This window comes from Somniosus microcephalus, chromosome 29 (assembly GCF_052327205.1).
Source record: "Somniosus microcephalus isolate GS21.2 chromosome 29, FLI_Smic_1.0, whole genome shotgun sequence".
NCBI lineage: Eukaryota > Metazoa > Chordata > Chondrichthyes > Squaliformes > Somniosidae > Somniosus > Somniosus microcephalus.
This window is the reverse complement of record NC_141015.1, coordinates 25,621,506-25,646,781: the sequence shown is the minus strand read 5'-3', so window position 1 is coordinate 25,646,781 and position 25,276 is coordinate 25,621,506. Positions and strand designations below refer to the sequence as shown.

Sequence of the window (25,276 nt, the reverse complement as noted above, 5' to 3'; positions counted from 1 at the left end):
AGAAGACTACATGGCCAGTGATGTTCTTGATGTGATTGTTTTTTGCTTTTCAACCGGTGCAGATATAAGTATAAAAGCAATGAGTGCCTCCGTGCACTATATGTGCAAACAAGGAGATTATTTATATACATGTACAGGAAACTCTCGATTTACCGGCACCTAAATAACCGGAAATCTCTGTTAACTGGCAAAATTCAGGAGTAGGTTCAGGTAAGTTTTACTTCATATTAGTGGCAGTTCCTGGATCTGTGGCTGTGTAACTGGGGTTCGTGCACTTGTTGCTAAGCAACAGGGACGCTTGGTCTGTGGCCGGAGTTCCTGCATATGTTGCTAAGCAACAGGGAAGCCTGGATTTGTTGCTATGTACGGAGCTCTCGTACCTTTTACTATACCTCTCTGTAATCCGGACTTTTTGATAAACCGGCACCACGCCGGTCCCGTCGGTGCCGGATAATAAAGAGTTTCCAGATATCTATATAATCTACTTGTTTACATTTCTGAAAATGGCTAATGCTGCCTCAGAATGTTTTAACAGTGCCACGTGAGATGAGCAATGATGCTGCTCCATCCCAGTGGCCACCTGATCAGAGGCAAGAAGTTAGGCAAAAACACATTCTGATTTAACAACTTGCAATTTACATTTTGAGAAAATATAGGACCAGTAAATCTTTCATGGAGGCAGTCGATCTGTCTTAAAGGGGAAGGAAAGTCTAAGGGGAGCACTTTTGGTTCCCCTTTTATAGAAAGAAAAAAAGAAAGACTTGCATTTATATAGCGCCTTACACCACCTCAGGATGTCCCTAAGCGCTTTACAGCCAATGAAGTACTTTTTGAAGTGGAGTCACTGTTGTAATGTAGGAAATGCAGCCGCCAATTTGCGCACAGCAAGCTCCCACAAACAGCAAGGTGATAATGACCAGTTAGTCTGTTTTTGTGATGTTGATTGAGGGATAAATATTGGCCAGGACACCGGCGATAACTCCCCTGCTCTTCTTCAAAATAGTTCCATGGGATCTTTTACATCCACCTGAGAGAGCAGACGGGGCCTCGGTTTGACATCTTATCCAAAAGACAGCACCTCCAACAGTGCAGCACTCCCTCAGCACTGCACTGGGAGTGTCAGCCTAGATTTTTGTGCTCAAGTCTCTGGCAGAGGATCTGAACCCACAACCTTCTAGGCTCAGAGGCGGGAGTGCTACCCACTGAGCCACTTTACGGAAGAAAATATTTGTCTGAGGAAAATTTCAATTGACGATTTCAATGACACTGTTGGGGAGTGGGCCTTGTCTCCTGGAGTAGCTCCATGAGAAATAACAGGGCAGAGGGGTGGGACAACAAGTGCCCACCCCTGGAAACCCTCTCTGGAGCCAGCCAACCCCTGGACATTCCTCCTCAGACTTTCTGCTATAAAAAGTAGGGTTTTTCTACCAAACTTCTCTCTAATTAACTGTAAGTAGGTTGGTCTTAAAGGAGCTGTCAACATGGGAAAGTATCTTTGAAGTCATTCGGCCATGTTCACAGACAGAGAAGTGCTGAGTGACTTAGTCACTGATACAGTGGTATCACGGTGCCACCAATTACATTACTGAAGCAAATTTATTGTTTTTACTTCAGGTAATTGAGACCAAAACTAAATAATTTGTGACTGCTGAAAAGATCAGGGAGAAACAAAATGGAGGCACGTCCATATATGGGTAAAATTTGCTGCAGTGCCACTGATTGGCTGAGGGTGGATCAAGTCATGGTCATGTGGATGTCACATGGACTTGAGGTTATATAAAGAACTGCCTCAAGGGGGAGGGCAGAGAACAAAGGATTAGATAGCCTCAACACATGGTCACTTGCTTGACGTAGGATTTGGATAATATCCATCTTTTGTACTTATTGCCATGTTACTTGTATTTGATCATTGAAAATTGCTGATTGCCGCCATATAGTTTGTCTTGCTGAGCTGATCTACAACAACAACAACTTGCATTTATATAGCGCCTTTAATGTAGTAAAATGTCCCAAGGCGCTTCACAGGAGCGTTATCAAACAAAATTTGACACCGAGCCACATAAGGAGGTATTAGGGCAGAGAGGTAGGTTTTAAGGAGCGTCTCAAAGGAGGAGAGAGAGACAGAGAGGTTTAGGGAAGGAGTTCCACAGCTTAAGGTCTAGGCAGCTGAAGGCACGGCCACCAATAGCGGAGCAATTAAAATCAGGGATGCGCTAGAGGCCAGAATTGGAGGAGTGCAGATATCTCGGAGGGCTGGAAGAGATTACAGAGATAGGGAGGGGTGAGCCCATGGAGAATTTTGAAAACAAGGATGAGAATTTTAAAACCGAGACGTTGCTCGACCGGGAGCCTATGTAGGTCAGCGAGCACAGGGGTGAAGGGCGAATGAGACTTGGTGCGAGTTAAGATACAGGCAGCAGAGTTTTGGATGACCTTAAGTTTATGGAGGGTGGAAGATGGAAGGCCGGCCAGGAGTGTATTGGAATAGTCAAGTCTAGAGGTAACAAAGGCATGGATGAGGATTTCAGCAGCGGATGAGCTGAGGAAGGGGTGGAGACGAGCGATGTGGCGAAGGTGGAAGCAGGCGGTCTTAGCGATGGCGCAGAAATGTGGTCGGAAGCTGATCTTGGGGTCAAATACATAGCCTTAAACCTTACTTCCTGTTGTCAAGATTTTTAGTCATGCATTGGTGACAGTATTTGCCATTGTAAATTGCTATGTCAACATTTCCCCATTCAACTTTTTTATGTCAACAGTCATAATGTCGTTGCTTGCTCTGGCCACTAGATGGTTCTGTGGAGCACATTTCTGAAGTCTCTCCTAACTCCACCACCATACTGCCTAGATAAAAACAACCCTTGCATTCATCAACTGATTGTGGGCAATACAGCAGGTAATTTGCTGATAAATATATGATAAATGGTCAAAAGTGAGGGATTGTAATTAAATATTGCAGTTACGATTACATTTGTGAAGCACTCAAACTTTACTTGTGAAATAAATACTTCCTGAACCCTTCAATTAAATTACTGCTGTATCACTCCCACCATTTATAATTCTGTCTGAAATTTACACAACATGCAATGAAATATATTGGCACATTTGAAAACACTGAAAAGAGCAATTCAGTACTAAGAGAGTTAAACTATATTTTAATTGTATCCAGCAAAATGATAGTCACCATTCTTAGTGGTTGCCAATGCATTATAACAGAGGATGCTCATCAGAGAGCAATAGATTATAAAAACAGATCACAAGGTTGACATGGATGAGGAAAGTATTCCATTGTGGCTTGTCATTTCTGAAAGTATGTACAGTTCCCCATTCATCGCATCCGAGTGTTTCTTAAATGATTCAAGAAACTTATTCCACGTGTTATTCACTCTGTGTGAGGAAGATCTTTCTCATCTATCCTAAATTTGCTTGTCACTCATTTAAACTCATGGGGGGAAAATTTGGTTGCGCCCCCTTTGGGGCGCTAACTTCGCCGGGGCGCTAACTTTGCCGGGTTTAGCGGCCCGAAATACTTAGCATCCCCGCGCCAGAATTTCAAGCTGCTGGAAGCGCTCCCCCTCCCTCTTGGGGTGCTACCGGTGAATATCGCACAGCTACGTGCGCTGCGGCACGTCGTGCCGCGGTACTGTAGGCCTTCCTCCCTTTATTAAAATGGAGGGGCCTTGCGCAGGGTGACCCAGGGCCCAGCTGGGCCACCAGCGATCGGGGTGCCGGCAAAAGAGTGGGAGGCGTTAGCGGCGCCGTGCCCGGGTGCTAGTTGCTTTGCGCCCCGTTCGCTAACAGGAGGCGCAAAGCAACCGAATTTTGTCCCGGTCCCTTGTACTACTATAATGATTTAATTTGAAGTGTTTCAGATTTACTTTTTCTGTAATGTGCATATGTTACATGCCTCAATGAGATGCACTCTCAGCCACCTGCTTTCAAGATTGAAGATCCCAGGTTTCTCCAGCCTTTCCTTTGTAACGTAGTCCTCCGATGCTAACGATCTGTTTAATGCTCTTCTCTACTTCACCAACAGAAATTAAAGTCTCTTGTTTTTGCTGTTCAGAACTGGACACAGTCCTTAAGGTCAATGTTCCCTTTAATTTGTTTTTCGGGTGCGTGGCCCCTTTAAGGGGTTGGGCGACCCCCTCAAAATACCGCGCACGTGAGGGCTTTTCCCCATTGGTGAGTCGGCTGCGCGGGGATCTCCAGAGCGCTGCGCCAGTGCACAGCTTAAAGGGGAACATTTCTTAGGCTGCGATCTGATTGAAGCACTTCCTTCTACTCCCACCTTTTAGCTCTATAGTTGAGCGTCCTTTTTTTCTTGGTTGGAAGATCTGCAGTGATCAGACATGCCAAGTTCTGAGTTTATTAATACCCCCAGACCTCTTTCAACAGCATCCATACAAAATTCACGGAGTACATGTTACTATTTTTTTCCTCCTCATGCAGTACCTTATACTTGTTCATATTAAATTAAATCTGCCACTTAAATATTTTGTCTAACTAATTTCATAGGTTCCTGGCTGCCTCCTCAAATTCAACTGGCCACCTAGTTTGGTATGATCTTCTCATAATTCTCCTAACAAGCATCTATCGCTTTTCCTATTCTTCAGCCAATTCCTTACCTGTGTTTTAAGAATAATTTTCAGCCTTTCATGTGTGCTTTATCATAAGGATTTTGGAAGTTCATGTCCATTACATTGTAGAGCCTTCTACTACCCACTTGAGATGTCACTTCCTCAAAAATGTAAGCAGGTTGGGTCAGGAAGAATTTTGCCCTTCTAAATCCAAATTGGCTGCTGTTTATTAGGTTAATATCAAACAGGTAATCCCCAAGTTTACTCCTGATAATCCATTCTATTATTTTTGCCAGTATTGGCCCGGCTTTTGTGGTAATAATAACCATGAGGCTGTTAGCGCTCGCTGTTATTACAGGGCAAATCTGATCGCAACTTCTGACATCTGAACCTGCGCAGTTAAACGCGGAAATCCAGAAGTTGCTGTCAGAGATACCCTGCTCCTCCACACGGTGCGCTGTTGCAGTCCTCGCTGATAGACATGGCACTGAAATCACTGTAATGGCTTGAACATGGGGGTAATTACCCACTAATTCTGCACTAAAAACGTCTGAAAAAGTTAGGGTTGGTACGTTTAGGAGTAAGTGAGTTTTTAACGGCATAACAAGTGATAATTACTGCTGAACAACCTCTCTGGAGTGTGGAGTCTCATTCCCTCAGAAGAAAATTAATGTTGCAGATTTTTAAAAAATAATTAAAATTTTAAAAATATACTTTTTCTGTTTGTCTCTTTTATCTCTCTCCCTTAATCTCATCCGTATTTCCCAATCTTTATTTTGCTTCCTGTTCATGATTTAAATGTAATTTATATTTCCTGTTTTTTACTTCCTGGTTTAGACTGTGTGGCTCAGCGCGGATTCTTCAGTCTGATTGGTTGGAGAGCCTCGTTGTTGCTTGCCCTGTTCACAGACGTCACAGATCCCCCTGTAGCGGGCGCCGCGCTGGATCAGACCCCCGATTCGCGGAAATCCTCGCTGACAAGCCTGCTGAAAGTGTGCGGGCAGTTGTTTGCAAGGTGATCAGCGAAAGCTGTTCCTCCCCCTGCTGAGAGTAAAATCCAGGCCATTGTTGTGAGACTGATGGAGCTGCAGTAGTCCAGGTCTGTTTTATCAACTTTCCTCAAAAAAAGGCTACCATGTTAGCTTGTTTCTAATCTAGTAAACCTCTCCAGTATTCACTGACTCCCTCATAAAAGACTTTTAGCATTTCACAAATCTCATCTCTTGTCCCTCCTAATACTTGGGGATAATTGCCATCCATCCCTGTGGGTTAATATTTTTTTTTAGCCCTTTTAGTCTGCCTGTTACCTCCGTCTCATTTATTTGGATTAACTCTAATTAGCGATGACATTTTGCTCACATTTTTCTTGATGACTGCTTGGCGGAAGTAATCTTTTTTTTCATTCGTCCCTGGGATATGGGTGTCGTTTGGTGTATTAACTATTTTATGTTTGATATGCCTATCAATTAGTCCAATAAAAGGCGACGAGTTAAGAACGTAACTGAAGGTTTTTATTGGCTAAATAACAGAGCCCACCCTCGTGGGTGATCCGATCCAACAGGGAGGAATACTAGCCAGTCAGCTACCTTTATACCTGGGCAGGTAATGGGCGGAGTCGGAGGTGGTCAGCCCAGGTATAACAGTGCGACAAGAGGCGACCTCGTGTAGTGATGTGACAGTGAGAACAGTGAGAACAATATACAGTGATAACTATAACAGTGGTTTACCACATTCACCCCTTGTTTAGATTAGAGTCCGGCGGGGTGAAGTGTATTACCAGCTCTGGTATGTCAGTCTGTCCGGAGGCTTCATTAGCCTCTCCGATCGTCGCAGCGGCGGTGTTACATTATCCGGTGTTAAAGCTGGTGTCTGCGTAGTCGGCAAAGGCTCGTGGGGTTCCGGCATGCCGTCTACCTCGGCTGGACTCGGGGGGTTGGGAGGGGGGGGTGAGGGTGCGAGGTCTCGTAAGGAGACAGTGTCCTCCCGTCCGTCTGGGTAAGCCACATAGGCGTACTGGGGGTTGGCGTGCAGGAGGTTCACCTTCTCGACCAGGGGGTCCGTTTTATGGGCCCTCACGTGCTTTCGCAGCAAGACGGGTCCCGGAGAGGTCAGCCAGGTTGGTAGGGTGGTTCCCGTAGTCGACTTCCTGGGGAAGACAAACATTCGAGCATGGGGGGTGGTGTTAATGGCAGTGCAAAGTAGTGACCGGATGGAGTGCAGCGCAATCGGGAGGACCTCTTGCCAGCGGGAGGTTGGGAGGCCCTTAGACTTTAAGGCTAAGAGGGTGGCCTTCCATACCGTCGCGTTCTCTCTTTCCACCTGGCCGTTCCCTCGGGGGTTGTAGCTGGTGGTCCTGCTTGCTGCAATACCCCTCTCCAATAGGAACTGACGGAGTTCCTCGCTCATGAAGGAGGCGCCCCGGTCACTATGTATATAGTTCGGGAACCCGAACAAGGCGAAGAGTTTGTTCAGGCATTTAATGACCGTGTTACTGGTCATGTCTGGGCAGGGGAAGGCAAAGGGGAAACGGGAGTACTCATCAACGATGTTGAGGAAGTACACATTACGGTCGGATGACGGTAGGGGCCCCTTGAAGTCGATGCTCAGACGCTCGAAGGGGCGGGTGGCCTTGATCAGGCTTGCTCTGTCCGGCTTATAGAAGTGCGGTTTTCACTCAGCACAGATCTGGCAGTTCCTGGTCATGGTCCTGACCTCCTCGATGGAGTATGGCAGGTTGCGGGCCTTAATGAAATGGTAGAGTCTGGTGACTCCGGGGTGGCAGAGGTCATTGTGGAGGGTCTGAAGTCTATCACTTTGCGCGCTGGCGCATGTAATGCGTGAAAGAGCATCAGGGGGGTCGTTCAGTTTACCGGGCCGGTACAAGATCTCATAATCATAGGTGGAAAGCTCGATTCTCCACCTCAAGATTTTGTCGTTCTTGATCTTGCCCCTCAGCTTGTTATTAAACATGAAGGCAACCGAGCGTTGGTCGGTGAGGAGGGTAAATCGTTTGCCTGCCAAGTAATGCCTCCAGCGCCGTACTGCCTCCACAATTGCCTGGGCTTCCTTCTCGACCGACGAGTGTCGGGTCTCGGGGCCCTGTAGGGTCCTTGAGAAGAAGGCTACCGGCCTACCCTCCTGGTTAAGGGTAGCGGCTAGGGCGAAGTCGGATGCATCGCTCTCCACTTGGAAGGGGATTGACTCATCCACTGCGTGCATTGTGGCCTTGGCTATGTCTCCCTTAATGAGGGAGAAGGCCGCGCACGCCTCTTCCATGAGGGGGAAGGATGTGGTTTTCAGGAGGGGTCTGGCTTTGTCCGCATAATTGGGTACCCATTGGGCATAGTAGGCGAAAAGCCCCAGGGTTCTCCTAAGTGCTTTTGGACAGTGGGGGAGGGGTAGCTCCATGAGGGGGCGCATTCTTTCGGGGTCGGGGCCGATGACTCCGTTCTCTACTACACAGCCAAGGATGGCAAGGCGCGCTGTGTTAAACACGCATTTCTCCTTATTGTAGGTGAGGTTCAGCCGTTGGGCCGTACGGAGGAATTTCTCCAGATTCACGTCATGGTCCTGCCGGTTGCGGCCGCAGATGGTGACGTTATCGAGATAGGGGAAAGTGGCCTGTAGTCCGTTCTGGTCAACCATCCGGTCCATCTCCCGTTGGAAAACCGAGACCCCGTTGGTGACACCAAAGGGGACCCTAAGGAATTGGTAGAGGCGGCCATTCGCCTCGAAGGCGGTGTACTGGCTGTCCTCCGGGCTGATGGGGAGTTGGTGGTAGGCCGACTTGAGGTCGATGGTCGAGAATACGCGGTATTGTGCAATCTCATTGACCATGTCCGATATGCGGGGGAGGGGGTATGCGTCCAGCTGGGTGTATCTGTTTATGGTCTGGCTGTAGTCGATAACCAGGCGATTTTTGTCGCCGGTCTTGACTACCACCACCTGGGCACGCCAGGGGCTGCTGCTCCCCTCAATAATGCCCTCTTTCAGGAGTCGCTGCACCTCAGAGCTAATGAAGGCTCTGTCCCCAGCGCTGTACCGCCTGCTCTTAGTAGCGACAGGTTTGCAGTCGGGGGTGAGGTTAGCGAACAGGGAAGGTGGCGGTACCTTGAGGGTGGATAGGCTGCAGGTGTTACGCGGTGGGCGGTTTAACTTTCGCTGGTTGTCGACTGTGAGTGGGGGGAGGGGTCCACCGTATGCTAGGGTTACACTTTGGAGGTGGGATTGGAAGTCCAGCCCTAGTATGACGGCAGCGCACAGCTGGGGGAGTACGAGGAGTTTAAAATTTTTATACTCTGTCCCTTTAACCGACAATGTCACGACACAGTAGCCGCTGATGTCTGTGGCGTGCGACCTCGATGCCATCGAGATGCGGCTGCGCGTTGGCAGGACGGGGAGGGAGTAGTGGCTCACCGTGTCTGGGTGGATGAAGCTCTCCGTGCTTCCGCTGTCGAACAGGCAGGTCGTGGCGTGGCCGTTGACTTTGATGTCCATCATTGAGCTGGCCAGGTGGTGCGGGCGGGCTTGATCCAGGGTCACGGAAGCTAGGGTGTAGATGAGCGCGTCGTTGTCATGACAAGATGGCGGCGAAGATGGCGGCCCCCGTAGTTCACATGAGGCTCTGTTTAAATCGTTTGCCCCGCACAAAGATGGCCGCCCCTGCTGTTCCCATGAGGCTCTGCAGGCTTCGGCTGCCCCGCACAAAGATGGCCGCCCCTGGTTTTCCCATGAGGCTCTGCAGGCTTCGGCTGCCCCGCACAAAGATGGCCGCCCCTGGTTTTCCCATGAGGCTCTGCAGGCTTCGGCTGCCCCGCACAAAGATGGCCGCCCCCAGGGTTCGCATGAGGCACTGCTGGCTTCTGAGGATTTGCTTCTGCAGGCCTTGGAGAAGTGGCCTTTCTTGAGGCAGGTTTTGCAGGTCGAGTTTTTGGCTGGGCAGCGCGACCTCGGATGCTTCTCCTGGCCGCAAAAGAAGCAGCCAGCGGCCCGATCGGGGTTGCCTGATGTCGGGGCCGGTACCGGGGCTAGCGGGCCCGGTCGGATCCGTGATGCAGACGCTGAGGTAGGTCCCGGGGGCAGCGCTGTGAAGGGTGGTGGGGTGGGGGTCGGGCCCGAGTCCCAGGGTCGCGAATAGTACCTGGCAAACGCTTCCTGGTCTTGCTGGGTGGCCTCTAGGGTGAGGGCGAGGGCTTCGGCCTTGTCCAGGTCTATGTCCTTAGCTTCAAGCAGTCTTTGCCGTGTGTCGTCGGAACGTAGGCCTCTCACCAAGGCGTCGCGGACATTGTCTTCCATGTTCGCAGTAGCCGTCACCGCTTTAAAGTCACAGTTCCTGCCGAGTTGTCTCAGCGCTCGTGAAAATTCAGCTATCGATTCTCCTGGCTGTTGCTGGCGAGATCTTAAGAGATGCCTAGTGTACATGTAGTTTACCGGGCTCCGGTACTGCTGTTTCAGTAGGTTGATGGCGTCGTCGTACGTAGTCATGTCCTGGATGAGTGTATATACTCTCGGGCTCGCTTGGGCTTTCAGGACTCTTAGTTTGGATCTCTGAGGGACGACGGCTTCCTCCAGGTACGATTCGAAGCAGTCCAGCCAGTGTTTGAAGTCGTTGGCTGAGTTTGGTGCCTGTGGGTTTAGATCCAGGTATGGTGGTTTCAAGGCTTGCAGCCAAGCCGGCTGGTGTGGCCCGTTGTCTGGAGGCTGCTGTTGCTGTGCTGCTGGGTGAGCTCCTTGCTGTTGCTGTTCATTATCAGACATCTTTAAAATTTAGCCAATAAAATTGATATGCCTATCAATTAGTCCAATAAAAGGCGACGAGTTAAGAACGTAACTGAAGGTTTTTATTGGCTAAATAACAGAGCCCACCCTCGTGGGTGATCCGATCCAACAGGGAGGAATACTAGCCAGTCAGCTACCTTTATACCTGGGCAGGTAATGGGCGGAGTCGGAGGTGGTCAGCCCAGGTATAACAGTGCGACAAGAGGCGACCTCGTGTAGTGATGTGACAGTGAGAACAGTGAGAACAATATACAGTGATAACTATAACAGTGGTTTACCACAATGTTCATCCTCAGTTATGCATCCTTTAGGAATCTCACTTCTTCTCCTACTTTCCTCTTATTGTTTTCCCACATTACAACAGTGACTCCACTTCAAAAGCCCTTCATTGGCTGTAAAGCGCTTTGAGACGTCCGGTGGTCGTGAAAGGCGCTATAGAAATGCAAGTCTTTCTTTCTTTGAAGGAATTGCTTACAGTTGTGTTTATATCTGCAGCTTTGCTCATTTCTTGGCTCCTCTTTCCCCCTCTGACTACTCTCTTTTTATTGTGTTTTTTTTGAAGATTCAAATATTGGCTCCAGTGTTTACATTTATCTTTCTCCCTGTAGGCCTTGTAGCATTTGCTTTTATCCCTTGCCTCAATTCAGATTGTTTTGCTGATTAATTAAGGGCCATGCTTGTTTAGCCTGCACTCCTTAATCCAATTAGAAGTAGTCTGAGCACAAACAAAATAACACTTTTTCGAGGGGAGCGCAGAGGGTTAGCACAATGTCTTCGCTGTAATATCAGCTGGCAGTAAAATATGCTGCTGTTAAACAGTAAGTCCTTTAACAACAAAACCAACATTTGATTGGACACGCGAAAGAGAGAATGCTCCTAAAATTGGTCGGGCTGCAGAATAGACACACTACTACCTCTGCTCTCGCACTCTCGTGGAGTTGAAGAATGGAGCAAGGTGACTGAAAATGGAACCAGGCGATTGAATAATAAAACATGAAGGCAGTAGCACTTACCCTCCTGCTGGTCATTAATGATCTATGTGTTGTCATCAGGCACACCACGTCAGCTTAGCATCAAAACAAAGCAATCATTTTAGTAACATGGGAGTAGGAGTAGGTTTCTTCTGAGATATTCTGCTTAATGCCCGATCAGCTGTGTGCAGTGTGTACTGAACGCCCTTACGAAGAATATCATTTACAATTCACCACATACTGGACCTCTTCCCTTCAGGTCTCATGACCGAGGGATCCAAGGAGAGCTTGTCAACATTCAGATCTTCTGGGCAGCACGGTGGCATAGTGGTTAGCACTGTTGTCTCACAGCGCCAGGGACCCGGGTTCGAATCCGGCCTCGGGTGACTGTCTGTGTGGAGTTTGCACATTCTCCCCGTGTTTGCGTGGGTTTCCTCCGGGTGCTCTGGTTTCCTCCCACAGTCCAAAGATGCGCGGGTTAGGTTGATTGGCCATGATAAAAATTGGCCCTTAGTGTTAGGGGGGATTAAATACGTGGGGTTACGGGGATAGGGCTTGGGTGGGATGGCTGTTGGTGTAGGGACCAGGTGCTAGGGTTTGGATGATCAGCCATGATCTCGTTGAATGGCGGAGCAGGCTCGAAGGGCCGAATGGCCTACTCCTGCTCCTATCTTCTATGTTTCTATGTGTTGTGTTTAGGCTGCACTTGTCCGTGCGTGGGTGAGTCAGAAGTATTTTTTTAAAAGGGTCGAGCAATAAGTAAGAAATGTCATTTCACTCTGGGATACTACAGGGAGAAAGATAAATGTAAACACCGGAGTCAATATTTGAATCTTCAAAAAAAACACAATAAAAAAAAAGAGTAGTCAGAGGGGAAAAGAGGAGCCAGGAAATGAGCAAAGCTGCAGATATAAACACAACTGTAGGAATTTCCTTCAAGCAGCAAAACAATAAGAGGAAAGTAGGAGACGAAGTGAGACTCCTAAAGGACTCCTAAAGTGGGTTTCATTGCGTTGAAGCTAAATGGGATTGACCCTCCTCTGTATTTGGGCAATTTCAATCTCATTCCAAATGCAAACCTGTGGGAAAGTGGAGTTGAGGTCGATGATCAGCCATGATCTCATTGAATGGCGGAGCAGGCTCGAGGGGCCGTATGGCCTACTCCTGCTCCTAATTCTTATGTTGTTATAATTCAGCACTAATTTCCAGTGCATAGGGCTGATTCCTATGGTGCTCCCAGTGTGGAGTGTTGGGTCAGGAAATCTCAGGCCTACTGCTCCTGGTTTTACATCAATTAATTTAAATGGATGGAAAATTAGGATCTGCACCGCCTCAGTTTCCCAACCGGCGCGCCATGTGAGCACCAATCCTCACCGGGAGCGATGGTCTGGGAGTCGGCCTTTGTGGGAAATCTCCCTCGAGGCAAGAGGCTGGTGTTGGAAATGGGAATTCTGTTACGGTACGAGTGTGTTTGCTTGCTGGCAGGGAGTTGTAATCAGAAAGGAATAACATTTTACAGTAATTTGCCAGCCGTGTCATCTTGAATTAAAAAATTCAATCAAAATAGTTATTAAAATAAATTGTTTCTTTAATAGGTTGTCTGTTGCTAATTAATGAATTCCAATCTGTGGTTGGTAATAATCGATATTCCTGAAGATGAATTGACCTCTGAATCAAGCGATTTGCAGCCCAAGCAATCAGGATTCACATAACGTATATTAACACCTTGAATGTGCAACTCCTCTAGTGCTTCCATATGTGACTGTACAGCCAGAGGTAATACTGCGCCGTACAAAGCAGGAAGGCCTCAGCTCGATCCCTGGCTTGTGCTGAGTGAGCTGATTTCAGTTAAAGATACACCCCAGGGGGCGTGATCTTGCCAGCCCTGGGGAGGCGGGTTTGGAGGCAGGACTGCCGGGAAAGTGGCAGAATCTGGGGGCGGGTGCCCATCCCGTCCCCAACCCGCCTCCGTGCCATCTTCCCAGGAGGCGGGTACCCGACCCGCGCCGGGTCCCGTCTCCTGGAGGTGGGCAGGGGATTACAGCCACTTAACTGCCTGTTAAGGGTTTCCTGAAGGCTGCAAACTCCGCCAGGGTCACCAAGGCGAGCAGTGGGTCTGCGGGGGTCGGAGGGGTGCAAAGGTATGCTGTAAAGGTGAGTGATGGGTGCAAGTGTGGAGAGGTGAGTAGCTGAGGTAAGTGGAAAGTGTTAGAAAATATTTACTTACCTTTGTTTCTTCCTGCAGGCTTCAGTCGGTGGGGATGCGGAGAGTCTCGCACCTCCGCGGCAGAGATGACAGATGGCCGTTGCATTCTCCGATGCAACAACCATCTAATTTCTGCTAAAGAAAGTGGTTTGATGAGTCTTGAATTCAAGAACTCATCAAGGTACAGAGAATGTCAGTGTTTGACAGCTTCACAGAACTGTCAAATTCTTGACAGATGAAACATCATACGCTGACGTTCTCTGTAACCGGCTTCCCCTTAATTGGCCTGCTAAGCCCGCTGGGCGGGGTTAACAAGGTCAATCAAGGAAAAATAGCGTGGGTTGGCCAGAAGTTGATGGAGGCGGGACTGAAACCCGACAAGTGGGAGTCCCGCCTCCAAAAGCTCCCCATTGGCAAAGTCCAGCCCCTGGCCTCAAACAGAACCTGGGCTCAGAAAGAAAATCAGTTTCTGATCATGATCCAACTAGAAAGCACATGTGAGTGGACCTTGGGTGAAAACGGGACCGTGCTCAAATGTGGCCTCCCCCTTTGGCAAAGCAGCCTGCTGGCACTCCGCCTGAAGAATGTCCCCTTGGGTGAGGTGCTGGAAACGTAACCGAGCATGCATCAGCACCTTCAGGGGCAGAAGGAAGAAACTGGAAGAGAAACAATATATTGAAAGAGACGCTGGGAGTGTTGCTTGAGTTGTTGTGCGGCTCAGTTGACACCAGCTGTAACAGCCACACCAATTCAAACACCATCAGCTTAGCAACAATCAAAATGAGCCATTTTTGTATCATTGGATAAGCAATAAATCTATTCTGTTTAATAACCAATCAGCAGGGAAGATCTCCTCCGCATGCTGTGTCCACTGAATTTCAAAGTTTCTTTCTAAAGAACACACTTACAATTTTGCTACATATAGCGCACAGAAGAAATCTTCCCTGCTGATCTCACAATGGAAGAATAAAACAAAAGTTCATCACTATTCACAACTTCTACGCTTTGTGATTTCTTTATGCCACGTTTCTGCAGTAAGTCCACTCACCCATCACCCCCATCCTCACTGGCCTGCACTGCCTTCCCATACTTCAGTACGTCCAATTGAAAATCGTTCTCCTTGTCTAGAAATTCCTCCCATGGCTTTGCCCCACGCTATCTCCTCCAGTCCTACATCTCCTCCGGAAAATTACATTTCCCTGGCTCTGGACTTCTGTCTCCCTTGCTTCACCCCACCATTGGTGGCAGAGCCTTCAGCTCTTAATTCTACTCGTTGGGACTCCCTCACTAAACTTCTCAGCTTCTCCACCTCTCTCTGTCTTTAAAAACCTCCTTAAATCCCAACTGTTTGACTGAGTGTTCGAACGCCCAAATTAACCTCATCCCTTCGGGCTCACTGTCCATTTTCATTACCCTTATTTGTGAAGAGCCTTAGGATATTTTTTCTATTAAAGGTCTTATATAAATGCAGATTGTTACTGTATATATCCAACTGCTTATATACTATTTCCCTCAATTTAGCATATATTGCAGAAATTCAGGCAACTGTTGAGTTAGGGAATAAAACCACAAGTGGGAAAACCTTGAGTTTCCATGGAATCAAGTTAAACATTATAAATCAATGTGCATTATCACAAACTACTTGTATTACCTTCAAATGTTATCTAGATCAATGACACTTTTATGTATTGAAAAGAAGTTAGCAAAATTATTCCAAAAAGCAACATTTGAGCTGAAGTGGTTTCGTTTTACTTGAGATAAGTATCATAACCTATAATATATTTAAAAATCTTATGTCTGTGCGTCCTTCCTGTCTATAAATCCTTGTTTTCTGTTCTCGTGCTTTGGCCGCACTTGTGTGTGAACTTTGCCATTATAAATTCCTATGCCCATGTAAACTTGTTCCGCATTAATTACGCTCTGCTACCAGTGGCGGCGCTGTCGTGCCTCAGTATTGTGTCGCCCAGCTCTTTGTCCTGTACTGCAGAGAAACTCCTGTGCTCCAACCAACTCTACTGCCCCACTTTCTAAGTTTTACTATTTGACCAATAAAGAGAAACTGTTTCCAGTGGCTGAAGGGTCGATAACCAGAGGGCACAGACTTAAGGTGATTGGCAAAAGAATCTGAGGCGACACGAGGAAAAAGCTTTTTTACGCAAGGAGTGGTTGGGATTGGAACGCGCTGCCTGATACGGCGGTGGATACAGATTCAATAGAAGCCTTCAAAAGGGAACTGGATAAATACTTGAAAGAGAAAAATAATTGCTGGGATATGGGGAAAGAACTGGAGGAGTGGGACTAACAGGATTGCTCTTCGAAAGGGCCGGCGCAGATTCGATGGGCCGAATGGCCTCCTTCTGCGCTGTACTATTCCATGATTCTATGATTCTATGACTATAAATAATATCAAATCAAAATACTATATAAAAATAAGGGGGCGCAATTGCTGCAGCAGCTCTCTCGCTGTAACTTTGGCGGAAAATTGGCAGGAACGCTGGAGAATCATAGAAACATAGAAAAATAGGAGCAGGAGTCGGCCATTCGGCCCTTCGAGCCTGCTCCGCCATTCAATATGATCATGGCTGATCCTCTATCTCAATACCATATTCCCGCTCTCTCCCCATACCCCTTGATGCCTTTTGTGTCTAGAAATCTATCTATCTCCTTCTTAAATATATTCAGTGACTTGGCCTCCACAGCCTTCTGTGGTAGAGAATTCCACAGGTTCACCACCCTCTGAGTGAAGACATTTCTCCTCATCTCAGCCCTAAATGTCCTACCCTGTATCCTGAGACTGTGACCCCTTGTTCTAGACGCCCCCAGCCAGGGGAAATATCCTCCCTGCATCCAGTCTGTCTAGCCCTGTCAGAATTTTATACGTTTCAATGAGATCCCCTCTCATTCTTCTAAACTCTAGTGAATACAGGCCTAGTTGACCCAATCTCTCCTCATACGACAGTCCTGCCATCCCAGGAATCAGTCTGGTGAACCTTCGCTGCACTCCCTCTATGGCAAGTATATGGCCGTAAAGAGCCATTTGTTCGGGATCTCTGCCGATCTTCCATCAAAGTTACAGCGGGAGTTCGGAGAGCCCCGGTGGAAATTCCCCCCATGGACAGAAAGTATGACTTTAGCATGGGAACTGAATTATTTCTGCATGTTTTGGTCCAATTAACTTGGTCCTCTAAACCTCCTTCACCTATGCCTACTCTTTTTGCTGATAATCCAAGTGCAATGCCACGGGAGGTCTGTTAGTTTCTATTAAGGATGTGTCTTTCTCCGCTGACTTTTTTCTTCAGTGCGAATGACTTTCCTTTTCTTCTTCTCTTCCTGTTTCCCATACATCATCCATGACCAAGAGGCAGAGTGAACGAACTGCTCCCGGGCATTCCACAATGGCACTCTGAAACTGGCCAGCAAGATGTGTATCAGAGCAGCGGGGGGGGTGGGCGGGGGTGACTCTCCCTGCACTTCTGCCTCTTTTTCTGTGAGGAAGCGCCAGGCTTCTGCTTATTGTCCCTTCACTATGACATGACTGAGACCAGTAGCTCACTGTGTGGAGGACTGTGTGTGTGAGTGTGCATCATACCATGCCATGGCACAATGCACAATACACCAAGATTTAATTTATTTACTTTTTGATGCTTTTTAAGATGAACAATATCTATTTTCCTACATGACAACACTGACGACACTTCAAAAAAGCCCGTCCTTGGCTGTAAAGCACATTGGGACGTCCTATAGGTCGTGAAAGGCGCTGTATAAATGCAAGTTTGTTCCATCTATCTATCTCTCTATCTCTCTCTCTATCTCTCTATATCTCTCACTCTCTATCTCTCTCTATCTTTCTCTCTCTCTCTCTATCTATCTCTATCTCACTCTCTCCCTTTGCATTTTCCACCCAGTGTCAGCATCAAGCAGTCCCATGTCAGGTATCGGGCAGATGCCTGACTTGCTTGCATGAGGGAATCTAGAACCTGGGGGCATAGTTTCAGAATAAGGGGTCGCCCATTTAAAATGGAGATGAGGAGGAATTTCTTCTCTCAGAGGGTCGTGAATCTTTGGAATTCTCTTCCCCAGAGAGCTGTAGAGGCGGAGTCATTGAATATATTCAAGGCGGAGATTGACAGATATTTGAGCTACAGGGGAGTCAAGGGTTTTGGGGGGCGGGCGGGAAAGTGGAGTTTGAGGCCAAGATCAGATCAGCCATGATCTCATTGAATGGCGGAGCAGGCTTGAAGGGCCAAATGGCCTAATCCTACTCCTACTCCTGTTTCTTATCTTCTTAGATGCAGAGAAGTTCCAATACTCCACTCAGAAGGTCACTCCCGCTGCACCAGCATGATCTTTCTGAGTGAACTTGCCAATTTAATGCCGATGTTTGAGTATTTCTACCCTTCAAGCCTACCTCCACTAGGAATTGGATTGAGATTGCATGTACTCATGTCACATAGAACCCTTACAGCTGGAAGAGAGGAGGCTTCTGTTGTACTTTTCAAACCCCAATTGTATTCTGACCCAACACCTCTCCCCATTTTTAAATTTAAAGCATGTAATGAAAACATATAATTTTTTTTAACGTTTTGATGAAAATATATATACACCATACAGAAGCAAAATGCAAGAGGGTTTTTACTTTCCGAAACTTTGGTCACTTTGCCTGAAGATGGTCACCACGGAATGGTGAAGAAATAATTTGACCGACTATATCAAGTTATGTGTTTTGCACGAAAAGTAATTCTTCATCCCTACACTAAAATCACTGCACTGAAACAGTTGCTACCATGACTGCAGTAAAATCACATCTTATTGCGATGACAATCCCAGGTACGGATACAAAATAAGTCTCAGGCAGCCCGGGGAAGCCTCAGTGATCAAAACCGGGAAGGCTGCGATTGAGTTGGTGGCTCAGAAGGCAAGATATACTGCACTTTAAAATAAGATCCTTTAAAGAAAGTATACTAAGTTGATGTTGTAATACTGAGCTCGAAAACAGTTACGTTGTTTGTTCAAGGCACTAGGATTTGGACTATGAGGAGAATCTTGAGAAAAAAGCAATAGGGTGCAAATCTTGAATGCATAGCATTTACCATGCAATGCCTGAAGTCAATCACAGCATAACCATGACAAATGCCCGCGCCATGAGATTCTTAAAATTCCATTGCTTTATACGTTCTTCTAATTAGTTTCTGTTTGATCTGACAATAGCAGTTTATGGCTATGAAGCTTTAGCCTCAAGCCACAAAGGGGTGAATATTGTCTCACCAATTTATGCAGGCTAGAGACACTAATGAGAAACAAGTTCCCCAAGTATGCTGCAGAGAATGGCTGACCTTCTCGACAGGGTATTATATGATACCCACTCCCATTGTTATCCTGCATCTAGTTAATTTTCAATCACCACAATGATAACTATCCACAGATTTCTCATTGCATGCTCTTAAACTCATTATCATAAATATTCTATCTGCAGCTATAATCCTGGCAGTGGATTTTTTTTCTTTGCATGTGAATCGGCAATGGTGAATTAGAATATCATTTTTGCACCTCCTGCTGTTCTATCCTAGAATGTTGGAATTCAGCGTTGATACTACTCTGTGGCCAGTTGATATAACTTGCAATTCAACCTGACCCCTGTGCTCGCTGGCCTACATTGGCTCCCGATCCGGAAATGCTTCCATTTTAAAATTCTCATCCTAGTGCTCAAATCCCTCAATGGCCTCGCCCCTCCCTATCTCTGTGACCTCCTACGACCCTACCATTCACCAAAATTTCTGCACTCCTCCAATTCTGGTCACTTGCGCATCCCCCGATTTCCATTGCTCCACCATTGGCGGTCATGCCTTCAGCTGCCAAGGCCCTAAGCTCTGGAATTCCCTCCCTAAACCTCTCCACCTCTCAACTTCTTTTTCTCCCTTTTAAGACGCTCCGTACGACCTACCTCTTTGACTAAGCTTTTGGTCACCTGTCGTATTATCGCTTTATGTGGCTCAGTGTCAAATTTTGTTTTATAACGCTGCAGTGAAGCGCCTTGGGACATTTTACTATGTTAAAGGCACTATATAAATGCAAGTTGTTATATTCTGGAATGTTGCAATGTTACATTCTAACCTCCCTATGTTATACTGTACTCTAGAATATAGGATCCTAGCTTTCCATTACATTCAAGAATGTTGTATTCTACACATTTTGCCTCTTACAGGCCATGTGTGCCATGCATCCAAGTCCAACTGGGAGGGTAAGATGTGCTGGACTAAGGGGAGTTCCATCATTGTTGATATTACTCTGTTGTCAGTTGATATAATTTACGATTCAACCAAGACAAGACAGTCAGCATTAGTAAGACAGGTTTAATCCCTATATCATTGTGTTAGCTCCATTGAGATCATTGAAGCACTAAGCAAGACTGTTTGATCCATCAACTGCTTCCTTTAGATTCTCAGCTATTTCTCAATACAACTGGGACTGCTTTTTGCTTTTTGAAATATATTAACTCAGTGGAAACACTAGGTTAACAGATTTTAAATTAATAGGCAGGCGTGATTTCAAACTGAAAAATATATACCTTCTAAAGATAGCCATACATTAGGCTCATTTGGTTGCTTGGTAAAGCATTGCCCAGTGTGATAGTGAGTCATTCAACAACAGCCGCAGCAACAAAAACAACATGCATTCATATAGTGCCTTTAACATAGGAAAACATCCTAAGGTGCTTCACAGGGGTGTAATCAGATAAAAAAATTGACACTGAGCCAAAGAAGGAGCTGTTAGGACTGGTGACTAAAAGCTTGGTCAAACAGGTAGCTTTTAAGGAGGGTCTTAAAGGGGGAGAGAGGTGGAGAGGTGAAGAAGTTTAGTGAAGGAATTTCAGAGTTTGGGGCCTGGACGGCTGAAGGCACAGCCGCCAATGGTGGAGCGAAAGGAATGGGGGATGCATAAGAGGTCAAAGTTGGAGCAACACAGAGTTCTTGGATGGTTGTGAGGTTGGAGGAGGTTACAGAGATCGGGAGGGGCGAGGCAAATGGAGGGATTTGAACATGAGGATGAGAATGTTATAATCGAGGCATTGATGAACCAGCAGCCAATGTAGGTCAGCGAGCACAGGGGTGATGGGTGAACGGGACTTGGTGCGGGTTAGGACACGGGTCAGCGAGCACAGGGGCGATGGGTGAACGGGACTTGGTGCAGGTTAGGACACGGGTCAGCGAGCACAGGGGTGATGGGTGAACGGGACTTGGTGCGAGTTAGGACATGGGTCAGCGAGCACAGGGGTGATGGGCGAACGGGACTTGGTGCGAGTTAGGACACGGGTCAGCGAGCACGGGGTGATGGGTGAACGGGACTTGGTGCGAGTTAGGACACGGGTCAGTGAGTACAGGGGTGATGGGTGAACGGGACTTGGTGCGGGTTAGGACACGGGTCAGTGAGTACAGGGGTGATGGGTGAACGGGACTTGGTGCGAGTTAGGACACGGGCAGCAGAGCACAGGGGTGATGGGCGAATGGGGCTTGGTGCGAGTTAGGGCACGGGTCAGTGAGTACAGGGGTGATGGGTGAACGGGACTTGGTGCGGGTTAGGACGCGGGTCAGCGAGCACGGGGTGATGGGTGAACGGGACTTGGTGCGGGTTAGGACACAGGTCAGCAAGCACAGGGGTGATGGGTGAACGGGACTTGGTGCGGGTTAGGACACGGGTCAGCGAGCACAGGGGTGATGGGCGAACGGGACTTGGTGCGAGTTAGGACACGGGTCAGTGAGCACAGGGGTGATGGGCAAACGGGACTTGGTGCGAGTTAGGACACGGGTCAGTGAGCACAGGGGTGATGGGTGAACGGGACTTGGTGCGAGTTAGGACACGGGTCAGCGAGCACAGGGGTGATGGGCGAACGGGACTTGGTGCGAGTTAGGACATGGGTCAGCGAGCACAGGGGCGATGGGCGAACGGGACTTGGTGTGAGTTAGGACACGAGTCAGCGAGCACAGGGGGTGATGGGCGAACGGGACTTGGTGCGAGTTAGGACACGGGTCAGCAAGCACAGGGGTGATGGGCGAACGGGACTTGGTGCGAGTTAGGACACGGGTCAGCGAGCACAGGGGTGATGGGCGAACGGGACTTGGTGCGAGTTAGGACACGGGTCAGCGAGCACAGGGGTGATAGGCGAACGGGACTTGGTGCGAGTTAGGACACGGGTCAGCGAGCACAGGGGTGATGGGCGAACGGGACTTGGTGCGAGTTAGGACACGGGTCAGCGAGCACAGGGGGTGATGGGTGAACGGGACTTGGTGCGGGTTAGGACACGGGTCAGTGAGCACAGGGGTGATGGGTGAACGGGACTTGGTGCGAGTTAGGACACGGGTCAGCGAGCACAGGGGTGATGGGCGAACGGGACTTGGTGCGAGTTAGGACACGGGTCAGCGAGCACAGGGGGTGATGGGCGAACGGGACTTGGTGCGAGTTAGGACACGGGCAGCAGAGCACAGGGGTGATGGGTGAACGGGACTTGGTGCGAGTTAGGACACGGGTCAGCGAGCACAGGGGTGATGGGTGAACGGGACTTGGTGCGAGTTAGGACACGGGTCAGCGAGCACAGGGGTGATGGGCGAACGGGACTTGGTGCGAGTTAGGACACGGGTCAGCGAGCACAGGGGGTGATGGGCGAACGGGACTTGGTGCGAGTTAGGACACGGGCAGCAGAGCACAGGGGTGATGGGTGAACGGGACTTGGTGCGAGTTAGGACACGGGTCAGCAGAGCTTTCGATGAGCTCAAGTTAATGGAGGGTGGAATATGGGAGTCCAGCCCTGCGAGCATTGGGGCAGTGATGTCTGGAGGTAGCAAAAGCATGGGACGAGGGCTTCAGCGGCAGACGAACACGGGCAGGGGCAGAGATGGGTGAGGTTATGGAGGTGGAAGTAGGCGGTCTTTGTGATGGAGAGGTTATGGGCGAGGAAGGTTATCAGATTTGTTCCCCCGTCTGTGCTGCCTTAACCTCATCAAGACCTGAAGTTCAGGACAGTATAATTGACTTTGGGCTAGTCAGTGAAAAAATCAGCTCATCACTATCTAGTAACCGCTGTTGGAAAGGGTGGACATCAAATGAGGGCAGTACACGCTCAGTGTGATGCCTGTTTGACTGGAGGATCTGCCAACACTCACTGTCTATGCTTAATTATGAAATATGGGCATACGTAAATATTAGAAAGCCACCAGTAGCACCCATGGGTCCTTGGCCGCAGCATATATCATCACCTACAGATGCGGGGAGAAAACTGGAGCAAAAAAACAGACTGTGCCAAGTTAAATATAACATTCTGTGCCAGAATAGTTATTCTTGGCACCCTTCAAGAGCTGAATTGCTTCAAATCTTGCAGAACACCAGCATTAATTCTGCAATTTTCCACATGGAAGCTAATTATAATACTAATTAAAAAGAGAGCCACTCGATTATAACCTGTCCCACATCGACGTCCATTTTTCCCCTATAAAAGGGGCCCACGGGTCACAGACAACAACTTACTCTAATCCTGAAGCACAATGCTGCACGATAGTGTATAACCTTGCCCACACAATAGGTGAATTAAATGCCACGTTGCACTGCAATTTGGCCGAACCCCCCTAATATATAAGATTGCCGTGGGCAAAAAAACATTTTCGGCTATCGTCGTGAATGTGGCCATATAATTCAGAAGTCCAAACCACCTTGACTACCAAACACAGGAGATGAGTGATCACCTCCCAACAGGTTGTCTCACACCTCTTGGACCTTCACTGCAGCATGACTCTCAGCTTGGTGCAAAGCCACTTGGCAAAAATGTAGACATCCTGGGAACTTTTAAACATGATGTAAGCAGCGAGCCCGCACTCCGGCCCATTGTCTCACGTTATTAAAAATTAGCCACTCAGGGAAATTCATGTCAACACACACATTCCGGGAGGCACTCGCCTTGCTCGGGCAGGTTACAGGGACAGTAAAGTGCAACCTGCCTGCAGCATAAAGTGTGGTCGGCCACTGTGCAGCTCCCTCTACAGAGATCAGTACCTGTTCCATAAAGCATTGAAAATACATGTTAAAGTTTAAAAAATAATAATAAATGTCCAATTCTTTCCAAAGCAACACACATTTTAATGCCCGATGCAAGGCTGAATGGTTAGATTACCGTTGAGTTTAAAAACAGCCAGCTTTCTACATGTGAACCCCATTTCATGGAAGATATTTATCCCATATTTATTTATTTGTAGAATTCGGTTTCCCGCACTCACTGTGTCTTCCTGGTTCAGGGAATTACCACTGAAAGATTCATTTTTATGCTGAATTTTGACAGAAAACCACCACAGTGATACCTCAGTCTATATTGTGACAGTAACTGTGGAAATAAGGGGTGTGGGGTGGAATCCATTCACAGGGGTGTAGCACAGAATGGGGAGGGGGCTTCTCCGTATGATACCTAGAAATTAAAACGGTTAAATCATTTTTCATTGTTTTTTTTTAAAAATGCTGTTTTTTCACAATGTAGAGATTCTGACTAATCTTATTTCAACAGGGGCTCTGAACGCTGCTCTCCCAGGTGCAGAGCGAACGCAACTCGGGACCTGAACAGTCAGGTGAAGAAAAAAAAATCAGTTTTCCTTCCAAAAAATAATATGGAGCTGGACGTCACCCTCTTTTCCCCTCCCCAAAAAGGCACCAAGTAGCACCGGCGCCTTCCGCAGCCCCCTGGTTTGCACAGTGAAGCGTGCGCCTGTTGTTAAGGGGAAATTTACCCTTGATAGCAAGCAAATTCTTTTGTCTCCCAACAGCCGCATGGGCGGAGGCTGCCAGAGGAACCAGTTAGGGTCTGATCTGTATTGATATTTTTTTTTTCTTTTCTTTTTCTCTCTCTCCTTGTGGTTTGCCTGAATGATCTGACATAGATTAAACACGGGGGCCGTTTTGATGTCCAATGTTGCTGCAATTAAAAGCGGAAACCTGCGCTTGGAATCTAATCAGCTCCGCCGAAGAATCACTTTTGCTTCCGCGCGCACTCAACGTAAATAAATGTATATATTCTGTTATTAAAAGCGAATTTAAAGCTTTCGCACAATCCTCCCGCACCGACAGTGTTAATTTCGCATGCTATAGCTCCGCCAAATATCCCATTGAAATATCACACGTTGCATTTCCCCCCCCCCCCCCCCCTTGCCTTCGGAATTGTAAAATATAAACAATGTATATGAAACTGACCAAAGCCATATTTGGTGCAACAGCAAATAGTTTCAGTTCATTTCATATATAAAAAAAAGATTATTTGTCTGGGTACTTACCAGAAGCAGAATGTGTGTGCTTTGATGAGAAAGAGCTGGTGACTTGCTGAGATCTGGAAGGAGAGAGTGAATGAGAGAAACAGACTGCGAGAGTGAGAGAGTGTGAAAGAGAACGAGAGACGTTAAGCTGGTTGCCTAGGAGATGTCTGTCAGCGTTATTTTCTCTCCCCCCCCCCCCCCGGCTTGGTGTTGTTCAAGCTACCTGTTAGCTCTCCACTCCCGAGGTTGCACAGATTAAAGGTCGACATCCAAATATGATCTGTTTACCCAGCATCAGGCAAATAGGCTTTTAGAAGCTTCAATGTCCTTCCGATTGAAGATGCTCTCTTAGTATCCAGATAACGTAAAGGTGAGAGCTTTGTGTGAGCTTAGTAATATATTTTTTGTATTTTTCTATACATGGAGCTATGGGGTAAATTACAGTAAACGGATTCGTTTTGTAAA

The 25,276-nt window shown here is 47.6% G+C and overlaps 1 protein-coding gene across 1 annotated transcript in view; it reads right to left on the bottom strand.

The window, feature by feature from the left end:
• caly (calcyon neuron-specific vesicular protein) overlaps positions 1-24,983 on the bottom strand; it is a 58,468-nt gene extending 33,485 nt beyond the window's left edge. The window contains exon 1 of the mRNA XM_085970420.1: positions 24,833-24,983. The gene's annotated coding sequence lies outside the window, so the exon portion shown is untranslated. The remainder of the gene's footprint in view (positions 1-24,832) is intronic.
• Between the last annotated feature and the right edge of the window lie 293 nt (positions 24,984-25,276).